The sequence below is a fragment of the Geospiza fortis genome, unplaced genomic scaffold, assembly GCF_000277835.1.
Source record: "Geospiza fortis unplaced genomic scaffold, GeoFor_1.0 scaffold450, whole genome shotgun sequence".
Lineage (NCBI taxonomy): Eukaryota > Metazoa > Chordata > Aves > Passeriformes > Thraupidae > Geospiza > Geospiza fortis.
The window spans coordinates 981609-999220 of record NW_005054416.1 but is presented as its reverse complement, the minus strand read 5'-3'; the positions used below and the strand labels follow the sequence as shown (position 1 = coordinate 999220).

The 17612-nt window shown below is 44.7% G+C and overlaps 2 long non-coding RNA genes across 2 annotated transcripts; one reads left to right on the top strand and one right to left on the bottom strand.

Moving 5' to 3' along the window:
* The first annotated feature begins 1248 nt into the window (after positions 1-1248).
* Positions 1249-5088, top strand: LOC115948502. The gene is made up of 3 exons (XR_004082322.1): positions 1249-1397; positions 3448-3560; positions 4150-5088. It is a non-coding gene; the product is annotated as an uncharacterized LOC115948502 (long non-coding RNA).
* On the bottom strand, positions 4889-17216 carry LOC115948503. The gene is made up of 3 exons (XR_004082323.1): positions 17197-17216; positions 14492-14601; positions 4889-4903 (listed from the first exon to the last, which is right to left on the bottom strand). It is a non-coding gene; the product is annotated as an uncharacterized LOC115948503 (long non-coding RNA).
* Positions 17217-17612: the final 396 nt, after the last annotated feature.

Sequence of the window (17612 nt, the reverse complement as noted above, 5' to 3'; positions counted from 1 at the left end):
GGCGCGCTCCCGGCCCGGCCCCCGCGGGGATGCGGAGCCCCCTCAGCCCCGGTGCCCCCAAGGCCACCGTGCGCAGAGCGGGGCCCGGACCCCGTGCCCGCACCCCCGGGGCTCTCGCCCGCCGCGTCCCCGCGGAACGAGCGGGGCTGCATCGCCATGGGCCGGAGGAGCCGCTCCGAGCCGGGCGCTGGGGCCGAGCCCGGCGCTGCTGCTCCTGCTCCGACTGTGCCCGGTGCGGGACGGGGCCCTGCCCGGGCTCGGTTCTGCTCAGGCCGCTCATCCAACACCTGCCAGGTGAGACCTGATGCTCTCCCTCCTTTCCCCGCTTTCCCTGTGGGTTGCGCTCTCCAATGCAAAAACCTCTGGGTTTAAAAAGCCAGTGAGAACTGCTCGTTCTTTATTTCCAGAGCACAGGATATTCTGTGTTGGAAAGACCCACGAGGGTTGTCAAGTCAGATGATGGTAGGTGACTGGCCCATGTGGGCATTAAACTCGGAATCCTGGAGTTCTCAGCACCCTGCTCCAAGCACCTGAGCCAATCTCAGGGTCACGAGAAAGGTCCTGCCTGGGATGGGAACAGCTGCTGCCAGCAAGGGAATTCCTGTGCAAATCAGTAAATGTTCTGCTAATGCTGCTTTGCACACCAGCCTCTGGAATGGCTCTAGGGTAGAACGGGCTGGCATCTGACACGACAGCACAAAACTCTTCCCGTAATCCTGATTTCCTGCTTTTTCCAGCATTTCCTAAATAGCTGTAGAGGTGCTGATGCCATGTCCCTTTCCAGGGAGAAATGAGCAAGTCCTGAGGGTTCCCTTGGTCCCAGGCCGAGGTTCTTCTGCAGGGTGTCAGGGCTGGTCCCGCCTGCAGAGGGGCGTTTCCTGCAGGTGAGTGCTCACAGCCCAAAATCACGGTGGGGCTGAGCCCGGCGCTGCTTCTCAGGCCCGGAGCTGCACGGAGCCCTCGGGGACTCCTGCTCCCTGCCAGGAATGTTCCTCGGTGCTCCCTCCGTGTGTCCCAGCTGGCCGGGAACGCGGGGCGGGAGGAGGCCGAGCGCCAGGGAGGGAACCAGCCCCTCTTGTCTTGGTGCCTGCAGGGGAGGAGCTGCGCCTCAGTGCCCTGCCCGTGCGGGCAGCGTGCCAGGCACACCCCGGGGCGGGCACTGGGATGCCCGGGCAGCGCTGGGATGGGCACGGATCAAGGGCTGCCCGCGGCTCCTGGGCCAGGGGCTGCTCTGAACGGGCCCCGGAGATGCTGCAGCCCGGACAGAGCCCCCTGACATCCCAACAACACCCCAAGGAACAGCTGCCATTGCCTGGGAGTGCTGCACGCTGGGCTTGCAGAGGAGCTCAGACAGCAATTCCCGGTGCCACCTCCTGGAGCTCCCACACAGCCACCAGGTACGTCCCAGCCACGCCAGTCCCTTCCCTTCCAGCCTGGGGACATCCTCCAGCAGCAGCCTTAAAGCCAAGGGAATTCCCGCAGCCTTAAAGCCATTTTCCCTCAGAAATATCCCTGATTTATTACCCTGTAGATGAACTCAGATTTTGTCCCAAACTGTCCATTCCTCACCTTCATTTACTCTCCAAGTGTCCATTCAGTCCCCCATAGGTGCCCTGGTGATGCCAGGGAGGTCCCTTTGCGCACAGAATTCCCCTCACAGAAATTCAATCCCAAGCAAGGCCCTTGGAGATGCTTTAAAACAAAAGGTTAGAGTTAGATGAAGTTTTGTTTGGATGAAGTTTGGGGGTTTTCGGGGAGCCAGCTGGAGCTGCAGAACTGCTGGGAAGCTTGCACAGGTGGGTCACACTGCAGGTGCCCTGAAGGCAGGGATGTGCCTCCCTTTCCTCAGGGAAAAGAACTCCCAGAGGCCACTGCCGAGGCTCTGGAATGAGCTCAGCTCCTGCAGGGAGAGATGTCCTGCCCTGGGCACAGGGGCTGCCTCAGCAGGGCCGGGAGCGCGTCCGGCCCCGCCCTCGGCTGCTGTAAAACATCGGCTGGAGCCCGAGCCCGGGGCTGGAGTCCACGGAATTCCAGGGAACTCTGTCAAGGGCCCCCGGGAACACGGGTGGGGCTGGGGGATGGATAAATAGCCAAGGGTTATAAATAGCAAATGCTATGGAATATCAACCTGTCCTTGTCCTGATCCCCCTGAGCTTCCTTGGAGCCTCTGCTGGTTCCTGGCACAGCTGGTGTTCAATAGGCAGCTCTGTGTGGGAATATCCATGCTGCAGGAGGCACTGGGAGGTTATTCCAGCAGGGAATACTGAGCTATAGCTCTAATTCATCTAAACAGCAAAGCTGAACCCCAAATCTGGGCACCACACAGGGAACAATCTTTGTGCTGCCCTGCCAGCCAAAGCCCCTGGGCTGGGAAATTTCAGCAGCCAAATGCATGGAATTCCCTAAATCCCAGTACCCAGCATCCCCCAAAAGGACAATCCAAGTCCCATGGTGAGAGTGCTCCTGTCCTGCTGCTGGCAGGACAAATTCCCGCACAGTTGGCCCCAGCTGGGTGGGAGCTCAGAGCAGGAGGGGTGGGAGATGGGGCTGCTGGAAACTCATCTGAATCAGCTGAAAACATTCTTTCCCTGGAAGAAGACAGGAGCCAAAGCAGATCCCTCATGGCCAGGCTGGTGGGCAGCAGCTGGATCCACTCTGGGTGAAACCACCCTGCCCCTGCCAGGGGCTCTGACTGTTTTTCCTACCAGCTCCTTAGCAGTGTGTCAGGGCCACCGTGAGGGAGTTTAAATCCAAATAAACCCCAAAGCCCATAGAGTGAATAACCCCAACAGAGAAATGCATTGTTGTCAAAAAAGCTTAAAGATCTGTTAAAAATGCTATGACAACACTGTAATGGCATTTCCAAGAACATTCTATATGCTCTTCGTTCCATTCTTACAAATTTTTAGTCCCTCAGTGGGCAACTTGTAGAATTTATCCTGGGATTTAGAGGTTGAGCAGGGTTGGCTTTGGATTGACCTTCACCTCTGGTCCCACTTTGTGCAAACACCACTTGGGCCAAGGTAGGTGAACTCATTACCTCAGCTTTTCCCTCAGAAATATCCCTGATTTATTACCCTGTAGATGAACTCAGATTTTGTCCCAAACTGTTCACTCCTCACCTTCATTTACCCTCAAAGTGTCCATTCAGTTCCCCATAGGTGCTCTGGTGATGCCAGGGAGGTCCCTTTGCCCATAGTGCCTTTCTCCTGCCCCTCCCCAGCCTGAGGCCGCTCCTCTGCTCACTTTCTCTGCCCTTGTCACACACAGTGGGGCACCAAAGAGAGAAGGCTTCAGAAAACATTTCTGAAGGGTAAAAGGGTATTATGTGAGTAAAAGTATTACTACTAACTATTAAACTAAAATTACTAATTACTATTACTATTAACTATTAAACTAACTGTTACCATTAACTAAAAATAATTAATAATTATTTCCAATTCCCAGTGAGAAGAACATGAACTCACCACCACTGAGGCCTGGCAGTTCCCTGCAGCGAGAACTCAGTGCACATCCACAGAGGCAATTCCAGCATCTGAAAGAAAAAAAAGAAGAAAAAGGTTATTTCTTCTCTTTCAAAGTAATTTCAAGTTCTCAGACCCAAACCAGCCTTTGCCCTTGATTTTGGCTGGGTGACTCCTGAGCAGTGGGCACAGGTCCTGTCATTCATGCTGATGGGAGTGATGCTTTCTGGGGACATCAGCTGATTTCCAAAGTTCACTGCCTGCCCCATGCCTGATCTGCACAGGAGAAAACCTCTGGCATGAAGGGATTTTGCTCCATCTAATCCCATCTGCCCAGGCTGTTCCATGTGGATGTTGCCAGGCTGGGGCAGCACAGGCAGACACAGCTCTCAGCTCTCTCTGCTCCAAACACAGCTCTGGGCTCTTTGCAAACTCCTCTGCTGCGAGGTTTTCTCCAGGAGAACTCAAGGAATGGCTCACAGCAGGTGGAGATTAAATTATCACACAGGGAAGTAGAGGATAAATATTCCTGTAAGAGCCTTTGGGATCTGCTGGGCTGAACTGGGAAGGGGACACTCATTCCCTGCAGTGCCAATGCACAACAACCTCCAACACAAAGCAGAGACTGTCAGGTGGGGTCTGAAAGCACCACTTGCACAAACCTCGTTGTTGTTCTTCCTTCCAGGCACTTCTGCAATCCAGCCCTGAAGCTGAGAAGCCCAGAAGCTCTGGAGTCTGTCTGCTCTGGAACAAAAGGATCCTCCCGGGGGTGAGGCACATTCCCAGCAAACGCTCCCAACAGGCACAGAGGCCCCACTGGAGCTCCTGTTGGGGCTGGGAAGGGCTGCCAGGAGGACACGGCCCCCAGGGGGGTGGCAGTGGCAGCGACAGCAGCAAATTGCCGCGGTCTGATGGCATAGCAGAGAGACAAAGGCCAGCAATGGCCACGGGAGCTGCAGGTTCAGTTCTGCTCCCTGCGCTGCCACATCCGGCAGGAAATCCCCGGGGGGACAGAAACTCTCGGGGTGCACAAAATGCAGCATCTGTGACCCTGATCCTGCCTGGGCTCAGCGTGGGGGGCCATCCCCCCCAGGGTCAGCACTGCCCTGCCCTGGACCAGTCCCAGACACTGCCCCAGCTCCCAGCTGCTCCCGGGGCTGCCACCACATTCCTGACAAGGTGACAAAGGTGACAAAGGCCCCTTTGGACAGGGCTCTCTCTGGGTCTCAGGCGTTGGGGACCGCAGGGACCAGGGCAGGGACAGCCTTGGACCAGGGCAGATCCTCTGGGTTTGTGACACTCTGGGGACAGCTGGGGACTCACCCCCACCACGGGCAGGACCAGGGACCCTCCAGTGCAGGCTGGAGCCCGTTGGGTTTGGCTGCTCAAACACCAAAGCTCTGGGCAAAGATGGGATGAGTTAAGTGGTTCTTCCTGTCCTGAAAGAGAGGAGAAAATGGAAATTAGGTCCACTCTGGAAGTCAAAGGCTCCTGGCTTCCCCACTTCTGTTCTGATTGCTCACCATGGGGTTCTATCCATAAAAAATGAAAGGTCATACTGAATAAAAGTGCTCCTTGTCAACATTTTATTTCCTATTTTAATACATAAAAAGGATGCCCATTTTTTCTTATCACATTCTTTGCCTAATTTTAACAGAGCCATTTTCGTTCCAGGCCCCACTTGTGAGTTATTCAGTCCTTTGCCATTGGACTTTGGACAAAGGAAGAGAAGGATCTTTTCCACACAGGTGTCATCCAACAGAGAACAGCCCCTGTGCCAGCCCCAGCCTGGGCTGAGCACGCTGCCTCACTCCCCCATTCTGCATCCTGCCTCCACTCCAGTCTGAGTTTTCCCCCATTTTCCATGTCTAGAGACAGGAAATTGTCCTGGTCAGGGTGTAAGACCTTAAACTGCACATTGATCCTGGGGGCTGTGACTGGATTCCAGCAGGGAATTCATGGTTGGTTCTACAAATAAAAACTATTCCAGGGAGCAGCCCTGACAAGGTTGGGAGCTGCTGCTTCACCACATGGTGTCAGCAGCAGAGAGAAAACACAAAATGTGTATTAAAAAAGAAGGATAAAATGATTTCTCCTGCTTTTAGTGGGACCAGGGCTAATTCTGCCCTGGAGTGACAAAGAACTTCTCCCTCAGAGCCCCAGAGACCCCTCAAAAAGCCAAAGTGCAGCAGGGAAGGAAGGAAAGGCACCTCTGCCTCACCTGCTGGGAACAGGACAGGTCCTGCTGCTCCTGGGCACTGGGAACGTGTCTGGAGCCAAAAGCACCTTCCCAGGCTGGAGGGGCTTCCCTAAAGCACCACCTCTGGGAAGCAAAGGGCTGTGGAAGACATGGAGTGGGAATTTACTGTAATAGTAATAATTGTAACAATAGTACCAATGACATCAACAACAACAACAATAATAATAACAACAATAATAAGGAAGAGCAGCTAAGGGAGCAGCAATAATGCCAAGGGAGCAGGGAGGATGCTGAGCTTTAAATGAGTTTTGACTGAGGCAGCATCTCCTGGGCTCTCTGAAGCACAGCTCCAGGTCTGGGATTCCAGGAGCAGTGCAAACTCCCACTGTCCAATCCCTGGATTTGCCTCCTGCCAGCACTGGGCACCTTGGCCATGTTTGGCTCAAGTGCTCCAGTGCTGCTGCCTGGAGGGATTGGGAAAATGGGCATTAAACCCCTTCCCACAGGGCTGGCCTGAGCTCTGGCTGGGGAAAGCACTGGGCACCTCTGGCATTTCAATGAAATCAGTTTCCATCATTGTGAAGATACCCTGAATAAACCCAAGGCACATAAATAAACCTTTCTCCATAAGGACAGCCCCAGGGAATACACAGTCATTCCTATGCCTGGTCAAACAAACAGCAGCCAGATTTTGGGGAGAGACTCCAGACTCTTGTCTCCCTCCCTGGCTGTAAAACACTTCCAGAGGCTTTGGAGTTCACACAAGCTTGTCAGGATCTGGATATTTCATTTAAATTCCATTCATATACTAAGGGATTGGAAGTGTCCTAAAGGCACCTCCACCCACACTTTAATTTTAAGCCCTCTGCCACAGATGAATTGGGATGTTCTTTTGTTAGGGACACCCCACCTCTGCTTCTTTAGGCAACTCCATGTGGGAGATAAAATAAATGTGGACAAGAGTTTGGAATGCAGCTTTCAAGTCAAGTTCCCTGCTAGGAAATGACTCCAGCTCTCTGCTACCTTGGGCTGTTTCAAACACAGCCTGGCCCATGTAAGAGAATGGAATCAAACCCTTTGTTCCATTGGCCTCACCCCCAAATTCCAGTGGGACAGACAAGTCCCTCTCCTTGGAAGGCAGCATCTCCTACTGGAGCTGGGCCTTCCCCAGCCTTTGGTGGCCGCTGTCTCCATCCTCCCACACCTCCTCATCTTCCTCCTCGCCAGGGTTGGCTTCCTCACCCTGCAGAGCAAACACAGGGACAGTCACCAGCCTGCTCATCCCAGCCTGGGCAGCAGGGACGGGCTGGTGGCACCCTCTGGATGTCACCCTGTGCCTGGCACCATCCCTGCTCCGTGCCCATCCCCGTTCCTGCCTTGGCAGCTCCTTGGAACGGGATGTGAAACCACAAACGTTTGCTCTGCCGGGGCTGGCACAGCAGAGACTCCCCCGGGGCAGTGGGCAAAGCTCCTGCTCCCACATCCTCTGCCTCCCACAGCCCTGCTGGGGCTGGGCAGAGCAAAGGAAATGCCTCAGCTCCTGCTGGAAATTCCCTCCTGTGCCCGTAAACCCAGAGGCTGTGCCTAAGGGAAAAAACTTCTAGAAGTGAGATAATTTATAGAAAACTCCTCTTGCTTCCTTTGAAGTTACTAACAAGGGTATTATGCGAGTAAAAGTATTACTACTAACTATTAAACTAAAATTACTAATTACTATTACTATTAACTATTAATAGTATATTAATATTATTATATGATATACTATATTATATTAATAGTATATTAATATTAACTATGACTACTATTAATAGTTACACAATAATTTTATTAATATTATTATATAATATACTATACTATAATAATAGTATATTAATATTAGCTATTATTACTATTAATATTTACATAATAATTTTTGACTTCTAAATATTAATGTGTCTTTATCCTATCCAGTTCATCTGATGAGTAATATAACTGATCCTTCTCTTACCTGCTATTCTGAAAGATCCTTTCTAATCCTTGTGGATACCAAACAGAATCATTATGTTAGCCTGGGAAACCTATTGATGCTACCTTGGAAAAAGAATCTCTGTCTCTGTAGAAACGACAGCACAACTTCTGAGACAACAGGAAGCCCATGAGTCACAAAATATTTAAGCTTTTTCTGAAAATAACTAAATTGCAGTGATAAAGTACTGGAGTACCTTTCAGTTCAGTTTCAGTGCTCAGTGTCCTACCATGGAAGTTTTATTTCACTTCTTTGGGTTGCTGGGCAAGGAAAAAGCCTTTTATGGACATTTTGAATGATCAGAAAGATCTGCTCTTGCCCAGAGAAGCTCTTCCACCTGGGAAAAGGCATGGCAGAAGGACAGAGTTTGTCTTAAATACCTACTAGGGCTGCAGGGACATGGAAATCTGCTGAGCATGGCATGGAAAAATGCCACAGGTGAGAAGAGGTACAGATAGCAGAAATGAAAGAACAACTGGGCTTCACAGGTAGGAATGTGGAAATTACATGAAAAAGAGATTAATTCCACAGATAATTGAAGGAGAGTGCTGGGGATTTTCTGGAGAGTAGAGGCCAGCAGCATTTGTGTAACTGTACCAGTAGCAGCACAAAAGACTGGGATTATCTAGGTAATGCATCAGAAATGCCAGATCTGGGTATAGATGCAGCAAAACTGGGACCAAGATAAAAAGCAAGAGAAGGAGAAGACTGGATAGGAGACAGGGAAGTATGCCAGCAGGGAAAAGGGACAGGAAATGGGAAAGGGGATAATAAGGTACGAAAATCATGTTGCCTTGGAGTGCTTGCTGGAAAGCATTCTGTTCCAACAGCTCAGCCTAAATCAGAAGCATCAAACCAAAGCTGTTGTTCTGGCCATGCCACACAGCCCAGACCAACTCCCATGGTTGGAGACACAGCGGGAAGGGAATCCTTTGCCTGGCAAGCAAGGGACCGCCCCCAGACAGGACAAACACCTGAATATTGTGGCAGCAATGGTGCTACCCACTGCCTCAGAAGAGCCTGCTGAGTGTTTTGTGAGTCCTCACACTCCCAGTGAGCTCAACACTACTGTGGCAATTACTCCAATACCACTGAATCCAACACAATACAGAAAGCAGCTTAAATAGGCTGCTGTTACGCAGTGCGTGAGTTACCAGATGAACAAAGGGCTTCAATAACCAAAATGAAGCAAGAACAAAACCACTGAGTGCAGCAACATGCACTCATGCAACAGATTTGAACTCAAAACGCCCTTCAGAACAACAGATGTTGGGGTTTGGTGGTTTTGAACCAGTACATCTCAGCTTAGAATTGCAAGTATATAGGTATATTTGAAAAAAAGCCCCAAAACCACACAACCAAGTCTTTGTGCCATGTAGTAAATGTTTTATTATACATTTGATCTGGAGTTAAGAATTTCCTTACTGCCAGTAGAGGAGAGTTACACCATCACTGGCTGCCAAGAGCATACTATTTATAAATGACCTTGATAACTAACACACTTGGAACCAGGATGAAGACTACTCCAGATCCTTACAGCATGATTTACAAAGCAGTCTAAAACTGCATTTTAGATAATCTTTCATGTGGATTAGTTCTCAATAACATTTTGCCTCAATGGACAAAGAACATTATTAATTCAGTAGGTTATATTCATCACAGCACTGAGTTTAACTATTGGCTCAATTTGGAGTTCCACCACCCACTTAAACCTGACATATTTTCTGGCTGTATATAAATTCCAATTTTAGCCATTTCTGACTTGGATTTTAGTAAGAACATCATTTGCCTCTCACTCTCAGAAGCAGAAAAAACTGCCAGTGGCTGGCTCTGCATATTCATAATTACTTCACATTTTCCTCTATATTTCTGAACCTCCTGTTTTATGGAGCTTGTGCAAATACATGGGCGAGCATCTGCACCACAGGCTGGTGGAACTGCTAGTAACTAATAGGGGAAAACATTTTTCCCTTTGAAAGATGCTGTTCCCACACTTTGCTCAGAAAGGATCACTTTCCATCATACAGATCTTTTTGGCCTAAAGGCTCTTTTCAAATCACATGCAATGCAGCAATACAAGCAATAGAGACCTGTAATGCAAACAAATAGGGTTAACTGTAGAAAAGGGGCCCTATTTTTTCTAACTAGAGGAGAATACAAACCACTGAGTATGCCCAGAGCTTGCTCATCCCACTACTTTAGGCTACCTAAGCAATGACATGCAAACAGAATCTGACATAGGAAATGTGAGAAAAACTGGAATAACATAGTTAAAACAAGCCCCTAAATTAATGGAGAAATCTAAAGAACAACTCACAAAAAGTGTTTATCTCTAAATTAATCTGAGTCTATCTTCAGAGACTCTTAATTTTCCTTTATTCTTTAAATGAATAAATTTATAAAAATACTGATCAAATTAACAAGGGCAACACAATATTATTATTCCATGTTTGATGGGACAAGACTGTTTTCTGACACTGCTTAGTTGAAGTGGAATGGTCCTTGGATTGGAAGTTTTCCAAAGAACCTTTGCCATTAGAAAAGAAGGCAAGTTTGTCACGTGCCCTTTCACGACACTTTTCCAAGCCAAAGAAGAACCACACAAACAGTCTAAAGAGACACCCTGCAGGCTCAGTCCTTTCAGACACTGCAGAATCAGCTACATCTGCTTAAATGCAGCTTTGGAAACAGCACTGAACTACAAAGACACCATCCTCACTGTGTGTGAGGAGCAGGAATCCTTCTGAATACAGTGCAAACCAGACATTTGTGAGCCAGCACCAGGCCCTGGAAACAATATTCTAACATAGCAAGAAACCATCAGGGTTTCTCCCAGTGTGAACTGTAGGGGTTTGAAACATCAAAACAAAAGAAGTATTTTCCCCAAACCCCCAGATATTTTTCTTAGGTCCAGGAAATGCAAATAAACCCAGAGATCTTGAGATCTCTTCTGCATGTTGGAAACATTGCAGGTATTTGATAATCCTCAGTTTAGTCATCAAGAAGAGCCCTTAGCCAAACGTCACAGAGCTCCAGTGCTATTTTTAAAAAGCAGAGTACTCCTGGAACAGGAAACTGCTCTGTAGTAGTTGCCAAGAATGTTATTAAGGAATAAAGGAGTTAAGTCCTAGAAATGTAATGAGAAGGATTATTGCAACGTGAAGCCACCCTCATGAAACAGATTATATCTGGAAAAGAATTCAAGTCCCATTAGAAACCAATGGAAACAAGTTTCAAAGTGATGACAAAGTAATTTTCTTTCAAATTACTTAGCTAATTTAAATGTATTAAACCATTAAATTAACAAAACACATTTTTAAGTTACAGTGATTTCTTTAAAGAAACTTTTAAATCTCACAGGATTCAAACATGGTCTAAAGGTCAATTAGTTTTAATTGTCACATTAAAAAACAAACCTCTATCTTAAGGGTTTTTTTAATCTATTAGGCCCCATCCTCCCATTCCATTTCCTTCATTATCACACCAAGACCATGTGATTGAATGAAAAATGAGCAACTGCACACTAACAATTAAGTCCTCAATGTCCTGTAAAACCAGCATGGAGAAAACAGGACTGAGAACAACTCAGGTAGCAGAACAAGAAGAGACAATTAAATTCACATGTATAAAAGTAGCAGAAAATATCCAAATTTGGAGTTTATTCTGTCAAATATAACTAGCATCTCGCCAACTACTTATATTTTTTAAGAAGTATTTCAGGCGACACTATGTGAAAACTGATCATTGGAAGATTTATGCTCATGCACAACCATTAAAGCAGCATGAGGATCACCCATGGAAATCCAGATAAAAATAAGAGTCTAGCATAACCTTTTTTCCTACTTATGCACACTGTAAACCAGTAGGAGACAGGGAACTTTCAATAACTCTTCACAATTGCTCAGTACAGGTTCTCCTATAAAGGTAAATTAGGTGATCCCAGCAGTGTCATTCCTGTCAGTGGCACCACAAATCACAGCACCAAAGCTGATGAATCTCACCAGTTCGAGGAAGGTCTCCACACTCACCTGACTGTGCCCACACTCTTTATATCTGATTAAACTCCACTGATATGGGATTAGCTAATCAGCTCCGTGCAGAGTTCTACTTGTACCTATAGGCCCTTCTGAGGTTATTTGGGACAAAGGAGGTTGTTCATGTCAGGAGGAGTTTCTTGGGTGCCTGCAGTTTCCAAGTCACTCTGCAGTTTCCAACTACAGCTTTTCTATCCACACCTTTGGCAACATCTGAAAATGTAGGAATATGATCTAGCTGTTCTGTCTACCTGTGTTAGTACTAATCGATTTAGGAATTTCTCTACAGCAATCAAAATTACCTGAATCAGGCCATAGTTTACAGTTCAGCCTTGTTCTGATTCAAAGCCCAAAACTCCAACAGAAAATAGGCTTAGGATACCTCATGACTCTCATTTGAGTTAATAGTCCAGTCATGATTCACTTTCTTTCCTGTTTGCTGGACTTGATCTGCAGCCTGAGCACCATCACAGTTGCTTAATTAATAAAGTAGCAAGGAAAACACAAATACTGTTAAATCTTAATGACAAAAATGAGCTTGTGATGCTATTGTCAGAAGGGAAGTTTGCCTTATGCCCCTTGGTTCAGTGAACTAGGAAACCAGGCTGACTCAGTTGTACTTCTTACAGCATTAGCAATACTCCAGCCAGCATCACTCTACGCAAGAACATCCACAAAACCATCCTGACAGCGAGTTTCTCTTGGAGCTCATTGCAAACCTGTTGGGGTATTTAACATTCCTGTTCACGCAAAACCCAGCGCACTTCAACAACTTCAAGGTCCAACTTTTTAAAGAGTTTGATTATTGTTGTTCACAATTCCAGTTTTCCAGGTTCCTTAGGTCAAGTGTGAACAGAGGCTGTTACCCCTGAGGGAGGTTGGTGCACATCCTCCTTCCCATGTGTGGGAGCTCTTACAAATGCTATTAAGTTATGTCCATTTCACAAATATCCTGATGCAGCAAACCAGGTTCATAATCCAGATAAAATGATCATTGGAGAAAAAGTCCCCACTAAACCCAGTAAAAAAATCCATGCAATGACAGTGGATTCACCCCTCAGCATGACAAATGTTCCTCTCTGTACCCAGATTTACAGATTAGCACCACAAAAACTTCAAAGTGCTCCTGCTGCCCATCAGTACAGAATACCTCGAGTATTACATTACACACAATCAGTTTGGTTCATGTGGAAAGGTCTGCTACAACATCTGATTGATAAACATCATGCACTACACAGATTTTCTTTTGGAAAGCTGGTATTAAAAATGCTTGCAAAACTTTCAGCAAGAAAAAAATTCAGCAGAAAATATTTTGGGGGCAAGAGGTGAAACACAGGAAAAACACAGGTTTTTTTTCATGCTTTTAATGCAGCTATTGTCAAAAAAGGCCTCCCTCATGTATGAGGAGAAATTTTGTTCCTGTATACATGTGAGGGTATAGACTGTGGCTTCTTCTCTGTTTAAAATGTCTCCCCAACCCTCTGCATCAAGCTTTGACCCACTCTCACTCCTGCCTCCACTGTGTTGATGTAATTGTGTGGGAAGTCACTTTACAAAGCAGACAACTGAAATACTTGAGTTGAAGGTATGAAAAGAACAGCTCAGCATACAAAAGAGGAGCTCAGTGGATAAATCATCTTCTCAGAATGTAAGAGAAATGCCAAACAGGATTTAATCTGAACATTCCCTTTCATTGTGCATCATATATAAAACAGTGACTGATTTTTTTTTTCGTCCAGGAAATCTCCAGTTTTATAGTTTTTTGTTAAAAACTGGAGATAAACTCAGCAAATGGTTAAGGGGGATGGTGCCCATGGGAAATTGCTGTGTAAGAAACAGTATAACAATAGGGCAATAAATATTTTTCTAAAAGTTTCACAAGATAGGAATGTAAATTTTCACCTGTGCCTAACTAGCAAAAAAAAAAAAAACCACCGCAAAAAACCCCAACAAACAAACAAACAAAAAGAAAACCAAAAAACCCCCAACCCAAACAATCAAAAAAATCCAAACAAAACCAAAACCCACAAAAAAAATAGGTCATATCTAAGTTGTTTTGATGACTTGTTTAGATCCTTCTACCATGAAGACAGGGTGGATGATATAGACTTTTGACTCATTTGCCTAGGAACAGTGGCCATTTCTTTTTATGCAGTGAGTCATCTAGAATAAAATAGAGCCACACAAATCAAGACTATCATTCCCTGGAATTCTTTGAGAATAATGTTGTAAGAACATCAACAAGAGATCTGCAAAAAGAAAGGATCAATCTCCTTTTGAGCTGGGGGAAGAAAAGTGACTAGAATGTCAAAAGTTGACAGCTTTGCCAAAAGGGAACCTAAATCTTCTGAACTGATGTGAGTTGGTATTTCTACATTTCGAAAAGAACAAATACTAAAACCTCTGAAGTTACATCCTAATTCCACAACGCTGCTTTGATGATCAGTGTTTAAATGTCAAAAGCTACAGAGAAAAGCTGAGAAATTTCCTGCAGAACATATGATGCAAAGCAACAACACAAATGACACATTAAAGCAACAACAAAAGTGTTTACTGTTCCTTTTGGAGAAAACAATGGAAATGCAACATGGACAGAAAATTGAGCAAACTGATTTTAGAATGTTTGATTCAGTAGCAATGCTTTATCCTTTTCTTATTAATTCCACACTTACTGGAGGCCTAAGGAAGAAAAAAACCCCCTATCTTCAGAAAGAAAAGAATGTTGGAAGAGAAAGGTAATTTTTTGCTCTTTCATCCATTTCAAACCAGAGAAGCTGTTTCCTCTTACCTTCTTTCCCCTGTCAGCTTCCCCACAAGCAGGAAATGATTAGTAGCTGGCCAATTATTTTCCCAATGACAAGAAAATCTTCAGGACTCCCGATAAGACACTGAATGTACCTTAAGAGGTGAAATAAAGAAGTAAAAATAAGTCAGTTCTATATTTAGGGCATTTCTGAGACAGAAATTGTAACCCCAAATTGTAGCAAACAAGTGTTGGTTAAAAAGGAGTGAGATAAAAATCCCCAAAACCCTGCTCCCATTGAATCATGAAATAAACCAGATTGGTTCTAAATGTATGCATGCAAAGGCAATAAATGGAATAAAAAGGCAAACTTTAAATACAAGAACAAATAAAAGAGGGCATCTCTGATCAATAACAATCCCTAAAGGCCAAGAGAGCCTCAGGGGAGTCAAGGTAAGTTGGGACAGCGACAGGCTGGTTGTAATGTAAGGTTCCATGTTCCTGAACATGGAACAGACTCCAACCAGCGTACCTCATACACTAAAACAATGGATGAAAACACGTAATTGTGCTGTAGATACCATTTTTAAAGCAAATGTCCAATCCTTCCATCTCTTCAGGGACCTACAAGCAGAACTAGGAGTCTGATTAATTAGTTTTTCTTTATTTTTGCTACTTTGTCCTCTTTTAAGTGTCTACAGGCTTATGTTGTTTAGCAGTAACATATCCCTGGGCTCTTACCTGTATTTAATATCATAGAAAGTTTCAATAAAATAGAAATATATTGATTTGTATTGCTATATTTCCTGTTTCAGTTAAAAAAATACAAGATTCATTCCTGTGAATTGTACTAGATTTGCAAAGCATAGAGAGAGAATTTCTCCAGTTCTTCACATAACCATCACCTGCTAGCCTGCAGTGATTTCATTTAACCCATGTATCTTAATCCTGACCCAGGGAGAGGATTCCTAAGTTGACACCTATACCTGGTTTCATTTTAATAGTTTAACCTGTGAAGCCATTAAAAATGCCAGTCAGAGGAGTGCTAGTCAGAGCAGGATTACATGTACCATAAATAAATTCAGTGCCTACATTCCCTCATTGAGGTGTCAAACACATCCACTCCTTGTGTCTTGCTCTTGCACAGTTCCTAGAGCTTCCATGAGCATTTCTCCCCGCCTAGAATTCAGGAAATTACCTGATGCTTCAGGTACCACTGCAGCTGCCTCCTTTGTATGCCTGATATAAAGAGCACAGGGGTGGGGAGCAACACTCAGCTGCTTTTCCTCATAGGAATATTTTCTTCGGAGCTCAACTAAACCATTTCTCCTAGACTGGTCTGTTTCACTCTTAAAATCATTCCCACCACAAACTGGGACACTATTTGGGATCAATACTTTCCAGTCTGAGTCTTAGCAACAAACTCCTGTACTAGCAGAGATTCATGGGGCTCCTGATCTGTGTTTGGATCCCTACATGTGGGAGGAAAATTCACACATTGGCTAAAAACATCCAAAATGCCACTTCTTATGAATTTCCTTAAGAAAACATCCAAATGCTACTTATGAATGTCCTTATGAATTGTTGCATGATTCAAGGAGAGGGCTGGGGAAAATATAGTTTCCCTGGCTGTTCAGAGAAATTCTTGCCATTAATTTTCAGGGTAGGAGATAAGACATATATGTTGTTTACCTTCCTTGAAGTATGTATTCGTGAACCTTTTAAAGTCTATATTTAAGCCCCCTTTCTCTTCCAGGCCTTTATTGGGTTAGTTTAGATGAAGCAGCTGCTCTTCAGAAACTGTCAAATAAATACTAATTTTTTTTCAATATATAGACACCACTTATGTTGTTGCTACTGCTACATCTGAATTTACAATCAAAACCACTGCAAGATATATTCCCAAATGTAAGCAAACAGAGTGCGGCTTTTTCCAATTTAAAACAACAAATCAGTTAACATCTAAAGAAAATGCTAAATACTCTGTTCCTGAAGCATAATCAAACCTAACATACCAGAAGTATTCCACGGAACAGCTGATCTACATGATGACACTGGAAAACATCTCTGTATCTCCAGCTGAGCTCCAAGCCTGCCTGACTCTGTCAGGTCCTCAGGCTTCCCTCAGGCAAGGTTCAGACAATATTCACATATTAAGGAATGTTATTCCAGCATGGAAACAAATATCAATCACAATCTGTGGAATTATCCTCAAACCACACCACTTTTCCTTATCATAAGTTGCACATAATTTTGCCTTCAATGTAATATATTTAAAGAAATAATTTTTTCAGAAGTCTTAATGTGCACATAAATGAACTAGCAAGTATTGTGAATACAACAGAAATAGACCCTTGAGAGCTTTTCTTTATAAAAACTCTACCAGAACTGTTCTGAATAGCTGTAATGGGCTGTTCAGTTCATGTCCCTCTCTTTTGTCAGAGGAAAGGGAAAAAAGCAGGGGAGATCACATTTACCAAGTTCTGCCTTTCAATAGGAAAATCATGATGTCTGATATTATGAGCTAAGCACACAACTGAACTAATTAATTCACATTTCAGTGCCTAACATAAACATGTTCAGGATAAGATTGAATACCCATGGTTTTAAAAATAGTCAATTATTTTTAGACACAGAGAAAAGGGGTTTAGGTCCACTATTACATTTATTAAATATCTGATGAAAGAAACCTGAGGGGGTATTTTTCCCACTTGTACATAAAAGCCTAAATACTCAGTGTCTGTTCTCACCTGTAAATGCCTGCTTGACCAGACTGTGTCAGCTTCTCATTTGTAGTGAATGACCCAAATGCATGGCCTAAGTATAACTCTGAAGGCCTAAACTGTGAAGAATAGAATTATTTCAAGAGAAACATTTTATTTTGTACTTAAAAATTTAGCAGAAGTTGGAGAGTTAAATGAATGTAAATGCTCTGCTTTTTACAATGTAACTTTCTTTGAAAATGAATACATACAAGAAAGGAAATTAACATTTTTTAAAGTATCTTGTACTTTTACCTCTAAACTGGAAAACTCCTTTTAGTAGAAGACCAGGCTTGAAAACACTGCTGCAACAATTACCTATAGTCTCCCCAAAATGAATCAGACTGTAGGGTATGAGGTGTAATTTTGGTTCCTAAATACTCAGATCAAATACATTAATGATA